This window comes from Solanum verrucosum, unplaced genomic scaffold, assembly GCF_900185275.1.
Source record: "Solanum verrucosum unplaced genomic scaffold, falcon-dt-bn FXZP01000057.1, whole genome shotgun sequence".
Taxonomy (NCBI): Eukaryota; Viridiplantae; Streptophyta; class Magnoliopsida; order Solanales; family Solanaceae; genus Solanum; species Solanum verrucosum.
In genome coordinates this window covers 434,403-457,187 of record NW_026019947.1, presented here as the reverse complement: position 1 = coordinate 457,187, position 22,785 = coordinate 434,403, and the positions used below count along the sequence as shown (strand labels likewise).

The 22,785-nt window shown below is 39.0% G+C and overlaps 1 pseudogene; it reads right to left on the bottom strand.

Moving 5' to 3' along the window:
- Nucleotides 1-104: 104 nt before the first annotated feature.
- On the bottom strand, nucleotides 105-22,286 carry LOC125810587 (uncharacterized; annotated as a pseudogene).
- Between the last annotated feature and the right edge of the window lie 499 nt (nucleotides 22,287-22,785).

Below are 22,785 nucleotides of genomic sequence, written 5' to 3'. Positions count from 1 at the left end.
AACCAAAGCATAAGAAGGTAACAAAAAGTTTAGGTGTATACTGAATAACGTGCCAACAAAATCCTTAACACATCAAACTTAAATCGTGAATCGATCTCTCTATTCTAAAGCGATGAGAAAATGGGGACACCAGTTAAGCTACATCCGCCGTCAATAATGAAAATATTGCCCGATACATATTATGATGAATCAAGGTTTAAATACTGTACGATTGATGTTATAACTGGATCTGTCGTTCCAAAATCTCTCAAAGGAACAATTCTCGAAATAACACATTTGCACCATTCCTTTTGAATAAGACTCTATGTTATCTCAAATTTGAAAATTGTTGGTGCTATTGAGTTCACTCTAATATTGTATACTCCCATTTCAAGTGCCATAATTTGCAATAATTCGAATAATTAATAGAGAAGAAATTAAATGGATAATTTGATAAAACATCAATGGTAGAAGTTTTAAGATTACAATTTCTAGTGAACATGTCAAGAGCCATCTTCGAAGAAGAGTAGGCAATACACCCTGGTAATAGTACTAGATCCAGACCATAAACTGAAGACATATTAATAACAGATCCTCCGCCCTTCTTAGCATCGCACATGCGTCTACAGATGTACTTTGACACCAACTATGCCCCTCTGAGATTCGTCTTGAAGATATGTTCCCACTCCTCCTCTGAGAGTTCTAGTGAAAAGCTCACATTACCTATATAAATATATTATATGATATTGTTACCGTGTTGAAGTGTATAATCATTGATGTTATCTAAAGCTTAATTTATCTTTTTAGAAATTACAATTCTCTTCAACCATACCTCTAATGTCGGCGTTGTTAATCAAGGTATCGATAAGTCCAAAGGCATTCCAAGCTCTTTGTACAGCGACCTCAATAGTAGCACCATTGGATGTGACATCAAGCTCGAGGGCGAATGTTCGTTCGAGACCTTATTGAAAGTCAAGAGGGGGGTGAATTAAAATTTCCTTTTGCACATTAGTTGAATAGATACACAGTAATAAATATTGTAGTAAGTAAAAAACACAAAGAGTTTTTATACTGGTCCGAAACACCGATATGGTGCCTACGTCCAGTCCCCTTGGGTTTCAAGGGTTTCCTTTAGAGCATTGAAGTGAACTTCGGTGGTACAGGGTTTCTGTGATTTGATCTTGTCTGATATGCAAATCAGATGTTCTACCTTTACACTTCCTCTACTTGTAAACCTACACTCATAATCTTTCTTTCTCTTTCTTTTCAATTGTTTCACTCACGTGATTACACAGTTTTATGAAAGATAAAAGAAGATTGCACTATAAGCTCAAGTGAAGGTACGTACCTCACTACAAAGACTAAGAGAGGTTTATATAGATGTGGACGACTTCTGCTCTGTTTCGGAAACCCAAGGGAGTTTTAAATGAAGGATTCTTAAATTGAGTCATTGATTTATTTTGATTGATTTGTTGAATCATGTCCATATCAGATATGTGCATAACTAAATCAATCCCTTCCTTTGTTAGATGATCTCATTGAATCTTGGTTGATCTTCAATCCCTTCCTTGAATCTTAGCTGATATATTCTTCCTTGATTGATTTATAGATATTCTCTTTCCTTCTTCAAATGTTTGTATTACTTTACTTGATATCTCGTGCCTTCCATGCGTGGCTCCATGAGTCCTGACTAGGATTCTAGTTGTCTTGATTTGTCTTGAGCTTCTTCTTTGTGTTGTTTTCCATAATGCCTTCATGATTTCCAAGCTGCTCGATTTCCTTCCTTGTTGATTTTCTGCGAGTTGTCATTATTCAGAATATAACAAGTTAACAATCTCCCCCTTTTTGATAATGACAACTATAACTAATACAAGTTTAATTTGACATCCCTATTTGATGTATCTTAGACTGACGGACATTTGTGTGCTCCCTCTTTCTGTATGTTATGTCTAGATTTTTTCCGCCTTAGACATAATCAAAAAGGAAAACAAAGCAACAAACATGATAGGCAAAAACAAATATACAAGCAAAGAGTATGGGGTTAGAAACCCCGAAATTACAGTCCAAAAGATAATGAGACATATCTCCACAAACTAATTGTCTTAACAAAAGAGAAAGAAAGTCGTTGTCTTAACGATCACCATGAAAGTACTTCAGAGTGTTGAGCACATTCCTGCAAAAAGTGTTAAGAGAGTGCTCAACAGTCTTAGAAAAAGTGGAGTAAAAGGTATGCATTGATATAACCAACTCATTATGGGCAGAGTCAACTCCAGTTTTGATGGAGTTGACTTCCTTGAGAATTGTATTGATCGAGCGAATGGCATCCTTCTTAAGTCCTCCCACCTTGAGACGGAGCTTCCCAACATCAGTGCTAGAATCCTTGTGCAGCGGTAGTACCCTTCCAAGGGTATCCTGTAAAACTTGCATGTGAGATTCCAGTCCATCTAGCCTTACCTCAATGTGTTCTGCCTCTTTGAGAAGCAAAAAGCAGAGTCGGATGAGATTCTAGTAGCCCTGGGTGTATCAGCCCTGGATTGGACAGACTCTTTCTTATACCATTTATCATTGACGAGAACATACCCATGCTTAAGAAGGTACGAGTGTCATAAGTAACATCAATTAACACATGCCGATATTTAGAGAGATCCACAAGAGAGTTTACAATAATACGAGATATAAGCAGTCCATAGGGTAAGCTGGCAGAGGGGTTATTGTCTTCAATGCTTTCAATCATGTACTCGCGAAACCACATAGCCCAATTTATACGAAGCTTATTTAAAAGGTAGTACAGAAAAATATATCTTTGTTGGAGATATTGCTTAGAGAGCCCTTTCGTGGAACCAGGGTGGTAGCCACAATATGGGCGAGAATGTGATTCTCAAAACCAAGAGATAAGGGACCAAAATTAGAGAGATCAGAACTAGCTTGTAACACCCCAGAGAATTTTTCGAACTAAGACTCGAGCCGTCCTTCATGTGGAGTGAGATTTTACCGAGGAATAAAGATTTCTTGAGTGTTAAGTTAAGGTCCCTAGATGTAGCACATTGAGTTCCAAGAAGAGTTGAATTGGAAATAGTCATTTTTGGAAATAATTCAAAAATCTGGAAAATTTGGCTAAGTATGGAAAAAAGGTGAGTTTTTGGTCAATTTTGAGCAGTCGTAACTCCTAACTCAGAATGATTTAGGTGAATTTCCAGTTATGTCTGGAAAGCCCTTGGAATGATCTTTCCAACGCCGCCGAGTTTTCTCGATTCCGAGTTCGTATAAGTGAGTTATGCCCTTTGGAAGTTGGGCTATTGGCACATTCGCACATGGCAGTTTAGTCCGAAAATTTTAAGGGTATTTTGGTCTTTTCCCTAGCCAATTCTTTTGGTTATATTAAGGTGTTAGGCTGATTTTTGATCAGTTTTTCTTTTTAAAAGAGTGAGAGTGAGGGTTTTGAGAGTGAAGAGAGAAAGAAGAGGAGAAATAGAAGAAGAAGCTAAGGATCGTCGTGGATTTTCATCGGGGGTGATCCCTAATCAGGTATGTGAGTTCTTAGTGTTGGTTTGATCCTTTCCCCCACACGCCCAACTCGTTTTATTTTCGAGAAAAGCTTGGTTGGGTTATTGAAATTGTTGGTTTGTGTTGTTGAAGTTGTTAGTTGTGTTGCTGGAAGTTCTTGTTGGTTTAGTACATGATATGGTTGTGTTTTTGAGTTGAATCTCTTGTATGTTGAGGGATTTTATGATCCTTAGTGTTTGGGTTGGTCCTTTCCCCCACACTCCAAATTCATTTTATTTTCAAGAAAAGATTGGTTGTGTTGTTGAAGTTGTTGGTTGTGTTGTTGATTGTGGTGTTGAAGTTCCTTGTTGATTTGGGACATGATTTGGTTGTGATTTTGCTGCTGGAACCTTTGAGGTTGAGAGGATTTAGAGTTGGAAAGAAACAAGGGGAAATAGTCGAATTTTTAGGGGAAAAGGGCTGGGCTGTCGCGCCAGCCAGCGCACCCCCAAAAAGGGAGGCTGAACTTTCCCGTTGGGGCAGAGCGCCTGGCAGAGCGCCCAGCAAGCCCTCTGAAGTTAAGGGCTGGCGCCCCGCGCCTCTTAGAGCGCCAAGGACGCCAATCCTTCCCTTTACCTTTCATTCCCACTTTTTCACACATGTTCCTTGGTAAAGTACCTATGTTTTATAGTTGTTTCCAATACTTTAAGGTACATCTTAACAGCCCAAACTCATCCATAAACGTGTGATCATACACCTTAAATCCATAATCCAATTCAAGGCGAGTTAGGATCAAAGTCAAGTGAAGTTAGTTTCCAATTCAAGTCAAGTGAAGTTAGTTTCCAAGTCAAGTGAAGTCAAGCTTAGAAGTAACTAAGTCAAAATAAGTCTTTAAGGCTTTCCAAGAGTCTTCATTGAACGTTTTAACTTCTTTTTAAGGCTCAAGTTTCAAGTTAAGTAAAGAATGTAGAGTTCCTAGTTAAGTCGAGAGTTTCAAGTCAAGTCAAAAGTATCGAGTTTCAAGTTAAGACAAAAGTTAAGAGTTTCAAGTTGAGTCAAGAGTTTCAAGTAAAGTAAAGAGTAAAGAGTTGAGTTCATTTCTCAAAAGCTATAAGGGGACTAAGTATTCCCTAAGAGTTTATAAATGTTTTTACACATTTGAGCAAAGAAAGGGAACATTGATTCCAAAAGAGCCTTTGGGCTAAGCTTTGAGTAATTATCTCATACTAAAGAAAGAAGTTGTTTTAAAAGCATGAGCCAAAGTATTTTTGGGAGTAATATTGAGTACCGAATTGGGGACACGAGTTCATATTAACTCAACTCTCCATAAGAACCATGCGCCAACATGGGATTAAACGGATCATACTTTTTAGATGATCATGTAAAGTTAAGCTAGTGGATCCACTTAGTAAAGTTAGCTTCCTATATCGATGGCAAGGTATAGGATGGTCCTTGGGCAACGTGACGTAAAACGTTGTGTTAGCTTCCTATATCGATGGAAAGGTATAGGATGGTCCTTGGGCAACGTGAGGTAAAACGTTGTATCATCACTAAGGCTCATAGTGGTAGTTGTCGATTAAAGAACCTCCCACAAAAGTCATATTACTTTTATAGTAGAGTTTCAGAAGTCTTTTCATTTATTTTGTTAAATGTTTTGAAGACTAAAGTTGCCTTTTATGGCGAGTTGTATATATATTCTATTATACAGGGTTTTCTTTTGAGTTAAAGATTTGTAAAGTTGAGTTTATAAACTCTTATTCAGTTTTAAGCTCTTGTATGCTTAAGTTAGTCTTCCGCTTTGAGTCAGCCAGGATGAGGGTTCGCTTGGGGACCAGCAATGGTCTTCGAGTGCCGGCCACGTCCAGGGTGTAGGCTCGGGGCGTGACATAGCTTCAACAACAAAAGTCTTAGCATCTTCCAGAGAGATTTCAAACTGATCAGGCCAAAAATTTCCATGCATAAAAGGAATATCGCAAAAAAACTCAGAACCAAACGCTTCCTTAAACAGAGAGTCATTCAGTATGATACGGTTACCCAAAATTAGGATTTCCCACTCACCATTGTCAACAGAGATCCGAAGGTTTGCCTAAAATAGACGGACCGGTTCTTTAAAAAATTCAAGCCCATAGAGACGCAATCGAAGGGATAACTTCTGAGCACGAAAGAAGGTACTTACAGCGCAGTAAGATGCCTCAAGTTGTTCCAAGTTTATCACTCGACCAGGCACAATAGGTCACTTTGAGAAGGAGGAAAATCTCATCTTATGCTCCAATCCCTAGAAAATCAATGAGTCATCCGCAGTGAAGATCTCTAGGAAAGTAGGATGGGACATCTTGGTGTCCTTCTTCTTGGATGAATATGGACGTTTCTTTGACAAAGAAGAGTGAACCACCGATTCTATTTCAGAGGAATAAGACGAGAGAAGTTCCACTTCAAGGGAAGCAGAAGGAATTTTAGCTTTTCGGAGAGTACCCATGGATCGAGTGTGGGTCATGGTGAGATGGAGAAGAGATGAGTGAAAGAGAGAGGAGAGAAAGGAGAAATAAAAAGGGAGAAGGAAGGATGAAGAGTCTGGCGGTGAAGCGACTGATATACCGTGAGTTTACGGTATTTCTAATACATTTCACTTACAAGTTGTGTGTGTCTAGGGCCTTTTTATATTGGTTTTTATGTGTTTTATCATGTTAGGCAGGAAAGGTATTCAGGCGAGGAAGTTTAGAGACAGCTGAAGGAAATGTAGAAAAAGGCATCCACGGAGGTCATCTACGGACCGTAGGTCCATTCACGGTCCGTAGGTGATGACCGTAGATCAGCAGGCATGGTGTTGAGGACAAATCAAGGAAATCTGACCAAGTGTGGAACCACGGTGCCCATTGACGGTCCGTAGATTGATCTACGGACCGTACTGTTAATCCGTAGAATGAGACTGCGAGGGTTCCAGTACCTGATTTTTGAAGATTCTAAGTATGGAGCTACGGAAGGGATTGATGGACCGTAGGTCGATCTACGGTCCGTGCTGCTGGTCCGTCGTTTGCTTCAGAGAAGTTGATTGTTGGATGCTGAATATTTGTTAAGTCCCGAGTGACGGAAGGGACTTACGGACCGTAGATCCATCGACAGTCCGTAAGTCAGTCTCGTGGATAGAAGACGCGTACCTGAACAAAACTTTCCTTAATTTGTTTCCTTTTTTATTTAGGATTTGTTTTCTATAAATAGGACATGTAAACCTCGTTTTTGGAGGTTAGACACTATTATTCTATTTTTGCTTTGTAACTTTGGAGATTAATTTGCAACCCTAGCAATTATTGATTTCCCAAGTTCGTTTTGAAGATTTTGGCTTCAAGTTGATTTTCTGGGTTTATTATTCTCTTTACGTAAGTTCATGATTTCTCCATCTACAATTATGAATTGTGTTCTTGCTAATATGAGTAACTAAATCCACAACTAGGGTTGTGGGAACCATGATCGATTAACAAAGTATGAATAGTAAATAAGCAATTCTTGACTAGTATTTTGCATGCATTGATAATTCTTTCGTTAGAAGTCTTTTTAATGGTGGCCAACGTTAGAACTTGCCTTGTTACTACTTGCCGGACCAAGGAGGTAATTAACAAGAAAAGAATTATCAACATAGATTTAGTGTGATACTATCTAATAGGCTAGTGTCGATTGGTGCGAAGAAATAACTAAGCCAAACATCGATTATGATGTCTAATATGAGGTAAAGGTAAGGGTAAGTAAATTATACACACGTAGCCGGACCAAGGTGCGGGGTGAAATTCTCTAGATGCCGGACCAAGGATATAGAGATACCTAACTTATCACTTTGCATGTAATACACTAGAAAAGGATTGCTATTACTAGGGTTACTGCATTATGAGATTATGGGGAACACGTGTACCCTAGTTATTTCTCTTATCTTGATAACAACCAAAGTTGAGTTTAATTATTGATTACTTATTAAGTTCTTACTATTTATTTCACACAAGCACAACCCCCATTTTTATTACCTGCTTCTGGAAATAATTTGACTAATTGAATATAATTGTTGGTTAAAAGTAAAGTCTAAACCATTTTCCTCGTGGGATCGATCTCAACCTACAAGTTGGGTTCTTTACTTGATAACGATCGCTTATGCTTCTGAAAAGAGGTGTAATTTGAGCGTATCAAATTTTGGCGCCGCTGCCGGACCGTAGATGGGGTTCGTCATTAGATGCACCTGCAAATTTTCACCAACTGTAAAACCACAGAGGTGGACTACGGTCCGTAGATCCATATACGGACCATTCTGCACTTCCGTGGTTTTCATCTGCGACCTATATTTCAGGCACCCTGATCCACGGAAGAGATCCACGGACCGTAGGTTTCCTTCGTGGATGACCACTGTAGCATTTGTCAAAAAAATTTTGTGGACTTCGTTTAGGCTCGTTACCAACTCTACATAGTTTCTTTTGCTGCATATGGTTAGTTTTGGCACTAATATCGCTCCTGCAGGTACGATGGCACCCAAGAAGATGGTCACCTACTCAAAACGGGGCAAGTCCATATCAGTTGCCCCTAGCTTCTGGTTGATTGATGAGGACACCGAGAATGACTCTGACCCAGCATATGTGCCTCTCAACCCTAGGGCCTCTCGCGCAGCACCCAGAAGCACCCCCCGGAAGGTGATCCCCAACGTAGTCACTGTCTCCCAGTCTGATAAGGAGCACACACTGATCGGGTCACCAACTGGGGCTGCTTCCAGTTCAGAGGGACCTATGTCCGGATCCGAGTCTACCCATGCCTCAGGCTCCCAGTCTGCCCACTCTTCACAATCAAAGTCTGTCCATGCTACAGGGTCCAATGCCAAATCATCCACAGGGTCTGGAGAGAATGACCAAGCAGCCTCGTCTGATGAGGCAACTAGTTCAGAGGCCATTCCTGCACCACGGAGTGATGAACCCGCTCCGGTAGCAGGGGAGCTGAATAGGTGGTGTGTAGAGGGTCAATGGCAAATTTATCGGGATGCAAAGATGGTAAATGACAAACAAAAAATGGCCCGATTAATTCAAGAGGAGCGCAGAGTCCTCACGGGGAGCTTGCATACTGTGCAAGATATTCACCGGCTATTTAAACTTCACAAGTGTGATTGGATGGCTCGACACCTAGGGACGTATAGCGAGGAGATCGTCCGAGAGTTCTATGCTTCCTATGCGGCCACTCTCCGCGGGTCTATTTCCAAGTGGTCAAAGCCACTAGCTCAGTCCTCGCTCACTTCCACCTTGGTTCGAGGGTGTCCGGTAGACATATCACCCGCTACCATTAGCCGTTTTCTCTATGGTCCCACCACGGGCCACTCTTGGTCTCCGAACACTTCCGAGTTTGATTACCACTGGGACATCGTGCGGAGTAGCGCTTTCCAGAGGAATGCTGAGCAGCGAGAGGCTGTGATACTATGGCTAGCCCAGTACATTGTTGCAGATGGCGAGCGAGCGGAATGGGTCGGTGCTCCACGGTTGGGCATCCAGAAGGCCACATTGAACTTCGTAGCAAAATTCTTCTGGCTGTTGGTACGCAACAGAGTGTCGCCCACAAAAGCTGACAATCAGGTCACTTGGGATAGAGCGGTGATGGTTGCTGCATTGGTGGCGGCAGTAGAGATCGACTTTGCCCGAATGCTGCTGGCAGAAATCCACGAGAGAGCTTTCAGGACCTCCACTACTTACCCTTTCCCCTGTCTGATATTTCACTTGTGCAGGGACTCTGGAGTGCCGATCTGGCATTGTGACAGGCTAGTCCACCCTACAGGGGCATTGGACATCGACCTTATTCGGGATGACGCGAATGTGGCAGCACCTCGCAGAGAGCCCCAGATTGAGGTACCCCCTTGAGCTCCGATCTTGCAGACACTGTGGGGCAGGCACAGGGCGGTGACCCCATTATCCCAGACCACACCGACACTGTCCCAGGCTCCTCTTCTCAGGCAGCTAGATTTGCTCCTAGTTCTTCCCGGTCCACACCACCGTTAGGAGCGACAGTTGTCCCGATGGCCAGAGTACAAAAGTTAGAGGCGCAGATGGCCACACTGCTGCATCACATCCAGCCTTGGATGCAAAAGTCAATTGCCGAGTTCGAGGCTAGATTGGAGCGCAGGATGGAGGGGATGATGGACCGTAAGGTCCTGGCGGTTAATAAGCGGCTTGACGCCTTTGAGTTGCGAGTCCTCGAGCGATCAGTTCCGGCTACAGACTTATCTGCTTTGCAAGCTGACATAGCCAGCCTCCGGACTGATGTTGATGTCATTCTTGCTGCACCTTCAGTGGAGACTCAGGCTGCCCCTACTGCGCTGGCTGATGATACAGTACTAGATACTCTATTCAGTGGCATCACCAAGGAGGGTCCTGCACCGACACATGCCAAGGGCAAGCGGCACCGCTCTCATCGCACGGAGGAAGAGAAAGCTCATAAAAGACAGCGTCGGCAGGAGAAGGAGGCTAGGAGGGCTTCGATCGCAGACGAAGAGTTGCGCCAGCAAAGGGTGCGTGAGAGAGCTGTAGGGGCATCGAGCTCTGCCCTAGTTGCAGTGGATCAGCCTATTTTAAGAGGCGATGCGAGCACTACTGAGGGTGCTAGGATTGCTGAGGTGGGCACTACTGAAGGTGCCCCCACTGATGTTCCAGAGGGCTCCGGGAAACCGGATCCCCCTGCTTGTTGATGATTCGCCGGCGCTTTGCGCCACAGGTTTGCTTCACTCAAATCCATTCACTTTTACTGTCTATGTATGCATTGTGGACAATTGCATTTATTTTTGTTGGGGGTGGGGTAAATGGATCGTGAGTGATAGGGTGAAGCCTGAGTAACCTAACTCATGTATCCTCTCTTGGGGTTTTCTTGCCTGTGTTCTTTTACCCCAAGAGACTGTTTAATTTTTGTTGAACCGGCATGTCTTAGGATTGTGTGTGTAGAAGCATGATATAGAACGTATGCTAGAAGTAGGCTACGAGTTGTTGATTGAGTTGGCTCTGAGTATGACATAGTAATAATCGACTTGATTGCATGATTAAACCTGGAACTTGAACTGGGTAGTCTGATAATCTGATAATGAAACTTGTGCCAAGAGTGGGTGAAAATCATTGACTGTTCAAACAGTTTTGTGCAAAACTAGAACTTGCCCGGTTAGTCCTGCTAAGACAATTCAATCTAGAGGATAGGAAGTGATCATAGGCCATTGTTCTGAAAAACCCATAAATTGCCTAGAAGGATTCAACCAAATGAAATAATTGTTCCCTTTGATCCAACTTTGAGCCTAAAAATAAATCATTTCTTTCTAAAACCCCGAACTCACCTTCCCATAATCTACTATGTTGGCCCCGGTCCCTTCTCGGACATGTGCACTTTGACTTAGGCCAAAAGCCTAAGTTGAGGGTGGCTAATGTAAAAAGTAACTTCAATCTTGGCCCTGACCTGACATCGGGTATTGTGAACCTCAACTAACAGAAAATCCATAAGTTGAGGGTGGCTATGAAAGAGGAAACTGAAAGAAAAATGGGGATGAAAAGAGTGAAAAATAAATTAAAAAAATAAAAAAAAGAAAAAGAAAATGGGGGAAACGTAAGGAAAGGATGTGAATTATTCAAAGAGAAAGGAGCAATAAAATAAAAAGAAATTGAGCTACAAAGTTTAAAGTCACTTCCGTGGTTGAAGAAAACCAAGGGAAAATGGTAAAGCAATAATATGACAAAAATAGGGCAAAAAGAGGTTAAAAGCCTAGTGTAATGACAAGGAGGGCAGAAAGTCACTAAACAGTACCCAAATGTACCACACCTGACCCTGAGCCTACGTTACAAGCCAATAAAGTCCTATAGTGATCCTGGAGTCTAGTTTGAAGAGTCTGAGCAGTGAAAATAAGGGCAAGCTTATGGCAGTAAGCACTAACTGTATTTGAAATTACTTCTGAGCGTGAGTGTTGAATAAATCCTTGTACCATAAATGAAATCAAATTTTTGCTAAAAGAGGATTTCGTTTGAAGTAAGGGCACTAGTTCCATTGTTGGAAAGTTGGTACCTGGGTGACAGTGAGAAGGTGTCTGTTGTGTATCAGTTGGTTGGTCTGTGTCATGATGTGATCCACATGAATTGGCTTATCGAGTCTAAGAGAACGAATGTGCACCGAATAATGAGGAGGTAGAGAGCCATGTGATTGCTTGAGTTAGAAATGCTTGCTTCTATACAAGTGTCGTTTAGAGTTCTAGTGTGTCGCTTGAGGACAAACAACGAATTTAAGTTGATGGTGTTGATATACCGTGAGTTTACGGTATTTCTAACACATTTAACTTACAAGTTGTGTGTGTCTAGGGCCTTTTTATATTGATTTTTATGTGTTTTATCATGTTTTGCAGGAAAGGTATTCAGGCGAGGAAGTTTAGAGACAGCTAAAGGAAATGAAGAAAAAGGCATCCACATAGGTCATCTACGGACCGTAGGTCCATTCACGGTCCGTAGGTGATGACCGTAGATCAGCAGGCATGGTGTTGAGGACAAATCAGGGAAATCTGACCAAGTGTGGAACCACGGTGCCCATTGACGGTCCGTAGATTGATCTACGGACCGTACTGTTAATCCGTAGAATGAGACTGCGAGGGTTCCAGTACCTGATTTTTGAAGATTCTAAGTATGGAGCTACGGAAGGGATTGACGGACCGTAGGTCGATCTACGGTCCGTGCTGCTGGTCCGTCGTTTGCTTTAGAGAAGTTGATTGTTGGATGCTGAAATATTTTCTAAGTCCCTAGTGACGGAAGGGACTTACGGACCGTAGATCCATCGACGGTCCGTAAGTCAGTCTCGTGGATCGAAGACGCGTACCTGAACAAAACTTTCCTTAATTTGTTTCCTTTTTTATTTAGGATTTGTTTTCTATAAATAGGACATGTAAACCTCGTTTTTGGAGGTTAGACACTAATATTCTATTTTTGCTTTGTAACTTTGGAGATTAATTTGCAACCCTAGCAATTATTAATTTCCCAAGTTCGTTTTGAAGATTTTGGCTTTGCAATTCAAGTTAATTTTCTGGGTTTATTATTCTCTTTACGTAAGTTCATGATTTCTCCATCTACAATTATGAATTGTGTTCTTGCTAATATGAGTAACTAAATCCACAACTAGGGTTGTGGGAACCATGATCGATTAACAAAGTATGAATAGTAAATAAGCAATTCTTGACTAGTATTTTGCATGCATTGATAATTCTTTCGTTTAGAAGTCTTTTTAACGGTGGCCAACGTTAGAACTTGCCTTGTTACTACTTGCCGGACCAAGGAGGTAATTAACAAGAAAAGAATTATCAACATAGATTTAGTGTGATACTATCTAATAGGCTAGTGTTGATTGGTGCGAAGTAATAACTAAGCCAAACATCGATTATGATGTCTAATATGAGGTAAAGGTAAGGGTAAGTAAATTATACACACGTAGCCGGACCAAGGTGCGGGGTGAAATTCTCTAGATGCCGGACCAAGGATTTAGAGATACCTAACTTATCACTTTGCATGTAATACACTAGAAAAGGATTGCTATTACTAGGATTACTGCGTTATGAGATTATGGGGAACACGTGTACCCTAGTTATTTCTCTTATCTTGATAACAACCAAAGTTGAGTTTAATTATTGATTACTTATTAAGTTCTTACTATTTATTTCACACAAGCACAACCCCCATTTTTATTACCTGCTTCTGGAAATAATTTGACTAATTGAATATAATTGTTGATTAAAAGTAAAGTCTAAACCATTTTCCTCGTAAGATCGATCTCAACCTACAAGTTGGGTTCTTTACTTGATAACGATCGCTTATGCTTCTGAAAGGTGGTGTAATTTGAGCGTATCAGCGACAGATGGGACGTTTGAAGAAAACGAAGAGTTTTATGGAGAAGAGAGAAGGACATAATGACTCTACAAAAAAGGAAAATAGTTAATGAGAAACAAGATAAATAAGGAAAGCCTGTAAAATTAATTAATAATCACAGTAATAAGGAAAGTCGGTAAAATTAATCAATAATCACAGTAATACCAAGACATTCTCGAAGGTAAAAAAACCTTTTCTCAAGCAAAGATTTTGTAAAAAATATCGGCTAACTGATTTTCAGAATCAACAAATTCAAGTACAAAATCACCATTTTCAACATGATCACAAATAAAATGATGTTTGATGTCTATATGTTTAGCCTGGAGTGATGCACAACATATTTAGATAAACTAATAACACTAGTATTATCACAAAAAATAGGTACTCCTTCGAAGGATAGACCATAGTCTAAAAGTTGCTGCATCATCCAAAGTAGTTAAGTGCCACAACTTCCAACTGCCAGATATTCGGACTCAGTAGTTGAGAGGGAAACGGAAGTCTGCTTCTTACTATGCCAGGAAATAAGGGATTTTCCAAAAAACAAGCATGTTCTACTGGTGCTTTTTCTGTCATTTTTATCACCTACAAAGTCAGTAACTGAAAATCCAATTAAATCAAAATTCTCAAAAAAAGGATTCCATAACCCCACCATATATCAGAGGTCCCAATGAGATATCGAATGATTCAATTTACAGCAGTGAGATGTGATTCCTTTGGAGCGGATTGAAATCGTGTGCATTTCCAAACGCTAAACAAGATGTCTGGTCGACTTGCAGTGAGATATAATAGAGATCCAATCATTCCTCGATATAGTTTTTCGTCAACTGATTTTTCCTGTTGTATCAGATTCTAGACAAGTGGAGGGACTCATGGGTGTTCCAAAGGCTTTACCTTTTTCCATTCCAAACTTTTTGATCAACTATTTTGCATACTTACCTTGATTTATAAAAATTCCTCTATCTGACTGCTTAATTTGTAAACCAAGAAAAAAATGAGAGCTCGCTCATGAGACTCATTTCAAATTCGCCTTTCATGAATTAACAAAATTCTCACAAAGAGAAAGGTTAGAGCTTCCAAAGATAATATCATCAACATAAATTTGAACAATAAGAATGCAGGAATCAGATTTTTTGTAAACAAGGTAGTATCAATTTTCCCTCTTTGAAAATCATTTTTTATAAGAAAAGTGCTCAATCTTTCATACCAAGCTTTTGAAGCTTGTTTTAGACCGTAGAGAGCTTTTGATAATTTAAAAACATAATCAGGGCAAGAGGGATTTTCAAAATCGGGAGGTTGCTTTACAAACACTTCTTCTTTAATAAACTTATTTAAAAAGGCGCTTTTAACATCAATTTTAAAAAATTTGAAACAATTGAAAGAAGAAAAAGCTAGAAGAATTCGAATAGATTCTAACCTTGTGACGGGAGCAAAGGTTTCATCATAGTCAACTCCTTCTTGCTGAGAGTAACCTTGAGCTACTAACCTGGCTTTATTTCGAACAACCTTTTCGTCTTCGTTCAATTTGTTGCGAAATACCCACTTGGTCCAATTACTGAACAGTTCTTAGGTCTTTCGTTAAGAGTCCACACTTGATTGTTTTCGAATTGATCAACTTCTTCTTTTATTGCTTGTATCCACGACTCATCTTCCATTAGTTCATTAATTCGTTTGGGTTCCATTTGGGATATAAGTGTCACGACCCGGGAGCACCCCCAAGTCGTAACAAGGCGTATTCGACCCCGAAGGGGTCTTATACAAGCCACATAGTCATTCATTGCATTCAATAATGATAATAGTGCGTAATTAAAAACTTATTTACATCCAAACATTCAAGCTTCATTAAAACAACTTTAAAAACACACAGCGGAAGTCTAAGTCTCACATGGCCATCTTAGACACAATCACGAAACATAAGTAGGGACACGGCCCTTTACAATCAAAAGAAGTCTATTAAGTCTATTACAAGAACCTTATCATAAAATTAGAATAGAAAAGTCTTGTCCTCGACATATGAGGACATACCACAAGATCTTGGAAGAACTTCAAGTTCCAAGCTTACTATAGAACCCGCTCACTTTCCGGAACCTACACTAGTAGAAAATAGAGAAATATGGAATTAGCACAATTAAGTACTAAGTATGATGACCATGCAAAACATGCTTTAAAAGGGACATTTTGGCTAGAAACCATGCATTATGCCACTTTTTGAAGTATCATGAACAGTTGCATAAAAGACATACAAGACAAGCATAAACATCAAGTAAGTCATAATATCACTTTTAAACGATATCAACATGAAAACCTTTACCTTGGACCTTCACCTCAAGCAACCCTTATGCTATACCTCGTGCAATGTATAGATGGCGTCCCATACCACCATCCATACTAAGGCACCACATTTAGGTCACTTAAAGTAACTTATCATTCCTTTCTTTCACCTTTGCACAATATTCATACATAAGAGGTATATCATTAATTAAGACATGACAAGGGAAAATAACTCATAATATAACCCAAGTATAGCATGCATCTCATATTAAGCATTTGAGAGCCAACATTCTTTAATAACCTTATTTAGGCCACAATTGTGTCACATACATTAGGATTTAGAGAAACTCACTATGACCCTCTCCAAGCCTACTCGTGCAATGTATAGGTAGCATCCCATACTACTACCTACACTTTGTAGAGCCTATCAAGAAACCATAATGAAATCTCGCATGATGGGAAGTAAGAATTTAACCGACATAGACCATGAGAGCTTGTCATGGAATCCGGTGTCATAAGTCCCCACACCGTAAAGAGGTGGTCTACTTGCCTAAGGAAGACCGGTATATATAGCTTAATCGATCCACTAGCTACCTATGCGGGCACATAGTTTATGGGATAAGGTAGACGATCATTGAAACTCATGCCTAACCATTGGGGGAGTTTCCATCTAATCAAATCCACTCGGTGCTTAGCCTACATTCCCATAGAATAGTTCGTTACCTTGACATTATCACATAGGAGAGGTGCCATTGGCCTACCAACTCCAAATTACATTCATTAACACGTGAAAGGGTGCTTTAAGCCTACCGTTTCAAGGTTCATTTAGGAAAGCTCATCAACTCCTCTTGAAAGGGTGCCATGGGCCTACCGGTTCAAGTCTCATCATTAACCTTCATGGAAATGTGCCATAGGCCTACCGACTCCAAGGTTCATTACTATCATTAATGGAAGGGTGCGATAAGCCTACCGATTCCAAGGTTCATTATTATCATGAGTGGAAGGGTGTTACTAGCCTACCGATCCGAGGATTCAACAACCAATAATATAATCATTTAAACAAGAAAATGATGCACAAGCTCTACCAATTCGTGATATGCAATAAATTGGAGAATCCTTCATATTCTATCATTAACATTCATGAGTGTCAAATTGAGAAAAATCCTTTCAATAATAACACATTTACGTTCATAACATGATCACATTAGCTCCATTAAATGTCCATTCATAAAAATGTCATGTAACACTTATATTTCTCATACTATGCCTTCAAGGCCATGGTCACAATACATTCCATAATTAAACACCTCCACCATAAGTGGATCAAACCAAGCAAGAACAATTTTTTTATCCATAATATGAGATTAAGCCAACTTACCATCCTCCAAAGCCATAATCAACAACACTCAAGTCCCAACCATTTTTCTTACCACAAGAGAATTCTTCCATAACTTGCCCATAAGGCCACAATCCTCAATTATCCATATACCAACAATTCATCATAAATAGGTATAGAAAACCATATAAATCAACAATACAATCCAATCTAAACACAATTTCATCAACATTAAATCATAGGCATTAAACCCACTTCATTAGCAAATTCTAGGCTTTTAATGAAAACATGGGTTCTTGAAGAAGTTTCATATAAAAATCATCTTAAAATCATAAATAGAACTTCAATTCACCAATATAATGACTTTGAAAACATTTTACCCATGAACCCATACCTAGAATAGAAAATAGAAGTTTTGTTCTTTGAAGACTTTTGAAACCCTTTTGAATGGACTCCTTGAAGGAAAGATAATCAAGGATCAAGGGTCACCATACCTTTGTTAAGATTCCCCAAGAAAATTGATGAAGAAACCACCTTCAATCCAAGCCCTAGCTCCAAGTTCTTGACCTTCTTAAAATGGAGGATTGTAGAGAGAAAAGTATTTGAGAGGAGGTGAGTTCTTTTTAATTCTAATTGGAGTGACTTAAAATGGAAGAATTTGGTCTAGAAGGGTTTTATAATTGCTAGGAAAGGCATATAATAAAAGGGACTCAACTTAGGAAAATAAATAAGGACCCACTTAAAAGTTCCACCAAACCCGTCTAAGCTCGCCCTTTTTGACAGTGCTTCACTATTTTGGAGATAACTTTTTACTCCGAGATCAGAAAAGGGAAAACTCGGTGGTGTTGGAAAGAGGACTCAGATACCTTTAATTGGATAGGTAATGGTCCACCTAATTCATTTTGAGCTAAAAGATATGACCATTTAAAGTTGACCCTCACTCCTAACTTAAAACTAAAAACTGTTTTTAGGGGACTGTTTTGAGGGTCTCGGTTCGAAATGATTTCATGACCTAGCTTAAGGTCTTGCTAGCTTATAAAGGTGATTAATCAACTAACTAATCAACCCCTTAAGCCCTTAAACAACACTCCAAACTTCAACGACAAGACCCTTACAACTTACTAGTTCAAACGACTAGTTTCCGGACGTCACTGTCATTTCTCATTATTTCATCAAGTTCTCAACTCCAAACTCACATGTAAGGCTCTAGTTTCACTAGTTTGTTTTTTTTTTTTGGGTCGTTACAATAAGAGCCAAAGAAGCTTGTTTTTTAGGGAAGATCTTGTCTAGATCGATTTTGTCATCTGGCTTTCCCAGAATGAAGTTTTCAGGATAGCTGGCATTGTGTCTTCATTCCCTGGGAATGTTGACTTTTTCGGCTGGAGTAGTCGACTCCACTTCTGCAGTAGCTGGCTCTTCAGTAATAATTTCATTGGAGGATTTTGAGATATCTTCTGCTAGTTTGAATGAAGCAATTTCATCTTCACCAACTTCAACTTCCTGTACTCATGGATTAGTGTCATCAAATACCACATGAACAGATTCTTCAACACTTAAAGTTTTTTTATTAAACACTCAAAATACCCTGTTGATAGGTGCATAGCCTAGAAAGATACCTTCGTCACTTCTTAGGTTGAACTTACCAAAATTATTCTTACCATTATTGTGGATGAAGCATTTGCATCCAAAAGGATTAAAATAGCTGATGTTAAGTTTCTTTCCTCTCCAGAGTTCGTATAGGCCTGATGAGACAGTTGTTAAGAATGTGACAAGTAATACTTACTACTTCTGCCCAAAAATGGTCAGGAAGACTTCGATCGAGGAGAAGAGGGAAGTTTTGAGTGAAACCATTTTGAGCACAGAATTCTTCAAAGGCCTTATTCTCAAATTCACCACCATGATCATTATGGATAGTTGTAATGAAGTAACCTACCTCTCTTTGAATTTTTCTATAAAATACTTCAAAGTTAGCAAAAGCTTCATTTTTATGAGTGAGAAAGATTACCCATGTAAACCTTAAGAAGTCATCAACAATTACAAAAGCATATCATTTACCTCCAATGTTGGCAGTTTGAGTAGGACCAAACAGATCCATGTGAAGAAGCTGAAGAGGTTTAGATGTACTAACAATATCTTTTCCTTTAAAGGATGAACGAGTCTTCTTACCCAATTGACATGCGTCACAAATGTGATTTTTTTCAAACTTTAGTTTTGGCAGACCAATGACTAGTTCAAGTCTAGATAGTTTCTCGAGGGCATGCATACTTGCGTATCCAAGCTTTCGATGCCATTGCCAAAGATCACTTTAGACTGCAGTAAGACATGTAAGAGATGGAAAATCAACATTATTTAAGACATATATATTATTAACTCGATCTCCGATGAGGGTGAGCTTTTTCTCAGGATGTTTGATGATGCAGCTAGTTGTATTAAAAGTAACTTGAAATCCAGCATCATATAGTTGACTAATGCTTAGGAGGTTGTGTTTGAGTCCTTTAACTAGATACACTTCGATTAGATCGCATGATGAACTGAGAGTAATAGTTCCAACCCCGGTTACTTCCCCTTTAGCATTGTCTCCAAATCTAACACATCCTTTATCGATTTTTTTGAAGTTTTGAAATTTTCTTTCTTTCCACACATATGTCTAGAGCATCCACTGTCAAGTACCCACATTTCCTTTTGGTACGTTTTCTTAGATTGCTCCTGCAAAACAATAAGATCAGTTTCTTTTAGGTACCCAAGTATTTTTGGATCCTTGATGATTAGTAACTTTTGGTCTCCAGATCCATTTTCCAGAAGAATATTTTCTATAGTTAAAGGATTTGTGACCAAGATCACCGCAAGTGTAGCAAATAATTTAAAATATGTTTAAGGAGAATGAGAGTTAGAAATATATCTATTGGATATGTTAGAACTATGACTAGGAGAATTTCTCCTATAAAAAGTAGTTTTGTTAGATCGAACATAACTGTGACTGGGAGATTTCCTGATGTTATTCAGCTGTATTTTTACTTCCTCTAGTTCTTCTGTTAGTAAGTCGGCTTCAATATGACTTGCTTCGAGAAAAATCTGACAGTCTTTCTTTTCTTGAGAAATTTTATTGTACTCGTCAATAACCTTCTATAATTCATCAACAACCATGTCCAAAGAGTTTTGTAAGTCATTACAATTAGGACAGTTAAAAGGTCTTACCTCACTTGTTTCACCTAGTGCCGTGGAACATATGTTGGTAGTTTCATCATGATCATCGTCGGTTGTTTCTCCTTGATCCCAGGCTCCGAGTCTTTTTGGATCTTCATTTCTTCGATTGTTTCTCCTTCTCCGTTCTGGGCAGTTTTGTTTAATATGTCCTGGTTTTCCACAGTAGTAGCAGCGATCATCATTTCTGTTGAAATAATTGTTCTTAAAATCCTGTTGAGGTCTCTGTCTTTTTTGTCTAAGCATTTGTCTCACTCCTTGATTTATGAGAGTCATTCTTTCGTCTTGATATTCATCAACTTCTTCTCCAATTTCAGACGTCTCGTCTATGAATGCCACCATTTTATTTTTATCATCTTTGTTGTACCTATTAATATGGTTTTGTTCATAGGCCATCAAGTTGCTTCGAAATTCATCGTACGTCATTTTCTGCAAATCTCCATCTTCTAGAATGACAACTTTAGTTTTCCAAGCCTTGGGAAGACTTCTAACAAGTTTCTAACTTGTAGTCCATTTTAGTACACCATTCCAAGTGATTTGAGTTTGCAAACAATTTTACTGAATCTCGAGAACATGGCTTCTATGTTTTCATCTTCGGCCATTTTGAATAATTCATATTGATTGACTAGAGAACTTATTCAAGCTTTCTTTACCTTGGTGGTTCCTTCATAAGTCGCTTCTAGTTTGTCCCACATTTATTTCACAGTTTCGCATGTTGATATCTTGTCATATTCATCTCCACTCATTACATAATTTAACAAACTTATAGCTCTAGCATTAGTTTGAATTACCTTTTGTTGTTCTTTTGTGATATCGAAAGATTCGGGATCAAATGGCTTCTCAGTGCAATCTTTTTCGGTCAGTCCAGGAATAGGCTTTGAACCCTTCTTGATCACAATTCATGCTTGATAATCATTTGAAGAGACAAAGATTCTGAATCTGTCTTTCCACTGGGAGTATAGTCCATTGAAATATGGTGCTCGATGTGAGGAATGTCCATCTTGAAGTAGAGCACCAGGAATCTGATAGTGTGTCATTGGATACTTGCTCACGTGTGGTTAAACACTTTAATGGTGAGACCTGCTCTGATACCAATTGAAAGTCAAGAGGGGGGGTGAATTAAAATTTCCTTCAGTCGACTCACCTACACATTACTAGAATAGATAAACAGTAATAAATATTACAGTAAGTAAATAACAAAAATAGTTTTTATATCGGTTCGGAACACCGATGTGGTGAATACATCCAGTCCATTGGTTTTCAAGGGTTTCCTTTAGAGCTTTGAAGTGAACTTCGGTGGTACAGGGTTTCTGTGATTTGATCCATATGCAAATCAGATGTTCTACCATGACACTTCCTCTACTTGTAATTCTACCCTCAGAATCTTTCTTTCTATTTTCTTTTCAATTGTTCCACTCACGTGATTACAAAGCTTTATGAAAGATAAAAGAAGATTGCACTATAAGCTCAAGTGAAGTTGCGTACCTCACTACAAAGACTAAGAAAGGTTTATATAGATGTGGACGTCTAGTGCTCTATTTCGGAAACCCAAGGGAGTTTTAAATCAAGGATCCTTAAATTGAGTCCTTGATTTATTTTGATTAATTTTCTGAATCATGTCCATATCAGATATGTGCATGATTAAATAAATCCCTTCCTTTGTTAGATGATCTCCTTGAATCTTGGTTGATCTTCAATCCCTTCCTTGAATCTTGGCTGATATATTCCTCCTTGATTGATTTACATATATTCTCTTTACTTCTTCAAATGTTTGTATTGCTTGACTTGAGATCTCTTGCCTTCCATGCATGGCTCCATGAATCTGACTAGGATTCTGGTTATCTTGATTTGTCTTGAGCTTCTTCTTTGTGTTGTTTTCCATAATGCCTTCATGATTTCCAGGTTGCTCGATTTCCTTCCTTGTTGATTTCCTGCGAGTTGTCATTATTCAAAATATAACAAGTTAACACCTCTGAATTAATGTGGTTGCAGAGAGATTTCAACCTGTCAATACGCCTAGCAGCAGCACTGATGCTGCAACCAGCTTTGACCAAGTCGAGACACAACTCTCGCCCAATTCCAGACGACGCCCCTGTAATCATCACTACTATCCCCCTCAAGTCTTTTCACGTCTCCATTTGTCTTAGGGAATCTGGAAGGATAATGTTATAATGTAGGAAGTTATATAGAAAACATGATATGTGTTATATTGAACTCCATTTACTTTTTGGGCCAAAAATGCCCTTTGACCTTAACCTTTTGGGATATCAATGACCTTATTGCTAAGTCCACAATCTCATATACTTTTTTCTTTAACGATAGTGGAAAAATTAATTTTAATTATTTTAAAATATATATATATAATTCATATGGGGTATATTTGATCCTCCTCACACGTATTTTTTTACACTTTTTTTGTATCAAACTAATTTAAATTTATTATTTTGATGGTCAAATTTATTCATGTTTCACCAATTTTTCTTGTAAAACTTATTATAGATATCCTAATTCTTTTTATACAAATATAAAAACTAAATTACAATATAGCCGAAAAAAATATTTTAAATTATAATAAAGCCACAAAAAGATTAGTTTTAAAAAATTTTCTTTACACTAAAGAATGAAAGAAAAAAAAGA